The sequence below is a fragment of the Schistocerca nitens genome, chromosome 4 (assembly GCF_023898315.1).
Source record: "Schistocerca nitens isolate TAMUIC-IGC-003100 chromosome 4, iqSchNite1.1, whole genome shotgun sequence".
In the NCBI taxonomy this organism is placed as follows: Eukaryota; Metazoa; Arthropoda; class Insecta; order Orthoptera; family Acrididae; genus Schistocerca; species Schistocerca nitens.
This window is the reverse complement of record NC_064617.1, coordinates 123389567-123392928: the sequence shown is the minus strand read 5'-3', so window position 1 is coordinate 123392928 and position 3362 is coordinate 123389567. Positions and strand designations below refer to the sequence as shown.

Here is a 3362-nt window from a genome sequence, read left to right as displayed (position 1 = left end):
CGGGCGTCTCGTGAAGAGCGGCGCGGAGTCCACGTTGCCGTCACCAGAGTCCGAGTAGAGGCCCTGCGAGGATGACTCCGGTACGCTGGCGGCGGTGGACGATGACGCGGCGGCTACGATGACACCAGTGGGCTCACTCGGCGTGAACTGCCTCTCCAGGCTCCTGTGCACGCCCACATACTGCTTGGCACATGGATATGGCTGGCTCTATTTGCAGTCGTGTGTCGAGCGGAAGGAAAGAGGTCCGCAGCTGTAGCGACCTCTTGCGGCGCCGTGGACGCCTCCTGGTGGTCTCTGGGAAGCGTCTGTGTCTCCGGGACGATCGGCCAGGCTGACCCCTACTCGGTCCGGGGCCCGCTGTAACGGTCTGCTTCGCGGGAAGCGAAAGTCGCAGGCGCTTAGTCTGGACACACTACACTGAATACGTGTTCGGGCTTACAGTTAGTGCTGTTAATGGTGGCTCAATGATACAACTGTGTACACTACTGCACACACCGATTCCACCTACTACACCATGACCAACTCTTAGTTGGAGTCACTAACGATGGCAGGTTACAGCCGATGCTATTGGTAACCGAAAAATTCTAGACAAGCAAGCGAGAACAATTTGCAGAGTACGAGGGTTACCCCGATGTAATGCACCGCATTTTTTTCTCAGCCGAAAACAATGTGAAACGTTACGTATGTATTACTAGAAGTCTCCTGAGCGAGTTTGCCAAGTTTCCGTCACTTCCGACAGATAGCGTAGCTGCAGTTTCAAAATGGCCTCTGTACGTCATGTACGTCACAAGCAACATGCCGTCATTGAAATTCTCACTGCAGAGAAAGAAACTGTGGGGAATATTCACAAACACTTGTGCAACCTTTCCTTAGCACTGCTGTTGACAGAAGCACAGTTAGTCGTTGGGTACGTAGGGTGAGGTCGCCAGATGGCGGTTCAGCGAAGCTCCACGGTTTGCAGCGGTCAGGGAGACCATCCACAGCTGTCACACCTGACATGTTGCAGCGAGCTGCTGATGTAATTCGCGAGGACAGACGCATTACGACTCGGCAGTTGGCGCTGCTTCTGTCAATCAGCAAAGGAAGTTCGCACAATGAAGCACTGGCTCGACCACCAGCACAAGGACTGGTATCGACAGGGCATTCACGCCCTTTTTTCGCTCTGGAGAATGGCCACAGAATGGGATAGAGAGAACGTGGAAAAATAGGGTGAGTAACTATCATTATCTTCAATAGAGAATTGTCGAAGAAAAAACGCGATGCATTACTTTCTGGGCAACCCTCATAAATGATTTCTTCAAGCACAGAGCACGTGTATACGCTTACCCCAACTGTTACCTGGAACTGGCATTAATGCAATTCCCATCTATGTCTCGAGCTGCTTGGACCGCCATCGTTCGTCGATCGGACTACAGTTCACTCGTATCCTACAGGCAATATCTCATGCAACAGATAATACCGTAGTGTAAACTGTATTTGTGAACATATACTTCTTAAATACGATAAATTCAGTTGTCCGCGGACAGGTGAACCCACGACTTTCGCGTTATTAGCATGAAGCCCTAATCGATTTTTTATTTATTTATTTACTTTTGTTCTATTCATCCGTGTGGATGCCGCACGACATTTTTGTAAGTCCGTCCATGAAAACTTCAGTAACCTCCTGAGCTAACTGGCCACACATCATTGTAGCGTCAGCTGTCACATATCCAAGCACAGTCTCTTCTTCCATGATTACGGCTCTGCCACTCATTTCAACGCCTATGTGTTTATCTTGACACTGGCGTGAAAGAGTGAAAACTTGACACTCTGAACTGCTGGACAAGTATGTTTCTGTACCGGGTTCGAACCTGCGCCTCCCAGAAATCCTAGCCACTTCTTTTAGCCGCTAGCCAACATTCTTCGTTATCGGTGTGGGTTTTTTTCTGCCATGGCAAAAATAAAACTGGAAATGTGTAGAAGTGTAGAAAATAATACTACTTCGTTTTAAAACAAAAATAAAAGAGAAAAGGAAAAAAAATTGGCCTTGTTGCCATGTGTGAACAAAGTAAGTCTTCTCATTTTATGTTGAAATGGCGCTGGTAAAATTGTCATTCAGATTAAAATTATTAAGTACACTTCTTTGGGTCTTAGAAAGGGTTAAAAGCTATCCTCAGTGTATAACTTTTATGTTTGAAATAGTGTTGATAAATATAATTTTTTCCATGTGACTAAAATTATCTTCTTCTTGATTAAAAAAGTAATGATGGAAAGGAAAATAAAACAAATTATGTCATGTGAAAATTCTCCGTGCATCAGACCATTCTTTTTTATCCAAGGCAATAATTGCTTTTGTCCTCTTCCTATCTGATAGACGGTATATTCTTCCTTCTCTTTTCGATGTAACAGCTCTGATCAGAAAATTTTAGTTTTATTTATCATTTCTGGTTGTCAGACCGAAAAGTCCCTCTTACTCATCTTCTGTTATTAGGTAATGTAAACTTAATCCTTTTAACAAGTTAACTGCGTTCGTTTTCGTGCATACTGTTTGGTGTCATGAAGTACGCAGGTGTTATTGCGTTAGCAGAGGTTCTGCAGATGTGTGCTGACTTCTGTCTCTTGTAGATTTTATACATCCTTAACTCCTAATGCTTCGGTCTCAAAAGCATTAAAACGACGAAAGACTGACGTGACAAACGCCGGAATTCTGCGTTCTGAATGGTTAAAATTTACATTCTGATACTTTTTTAACGTATATAAACTATTTTTACAATACTGAACGAAATGTATCGCTGCATTACAATGGAATCCTTGATATTCTAAAAAGCTTTTTTTTTTAATTTGATATAGGTTTTTAGTTTTGATTCTGGTCTGTTTTGGGCGTTATGTGGAGAACAATATTGGGAATTAAAGCCCTAAGAACTACTCAGAATTTAGGAAAGACGACAAGTAACATTGTAAATGATTTACATATGAGAGAAGGGTCAATTCTAGTGCAAGCAGCTGAACTGATATCCGACGTCTATCTATTGGTACATTACATCTACAGAATACAGGTACATGAAAAGCGAAGTGCGGTAAGAAAAATGTTATTCCGGTACCGGGAATCGAACCCGAGCCTCCTGGGTGAGAGCCAGGTATCCTAGCCACTAGACCATACCGGACACATGCAAGTTTCAGATCTTCCATACTTCAGATTACGCACACTTATGACGCCCATGCATGTACAGCGTTAAATTTGGTAGCAACGTTCTGCTCTGTTGTTTTGCGTAGCGTCCAACTCAGTACACGCGTGATTTTATATGCGGACTTCCGGTAACACGACCTTCGCTCGTTGCCACGCCGCCATGAGCGCTCCAAGTTTATCAATCCATCATTTCGCT

At 44.2% G+C, this 3362-nt stretch overlaps 1 non-coding gene across 1 annotated transcript; it reads right to left on the bottom strand.

Moving 5' to 3' along the window:
• Positions 1-3071: 3071 nt before the first annotated feature.
• Trnae-cuc (transfer RNA glutamic acid (anticodon CUC)) lies at positions 3072-3143 on the bottom strand. The gene has a single exon. It is a non-coding gene; the product is annotated as a tRNA-Glu (tRNA).
• Between the last annotated feature and the right edge of the window lie 219 nt (positions 3144-3362).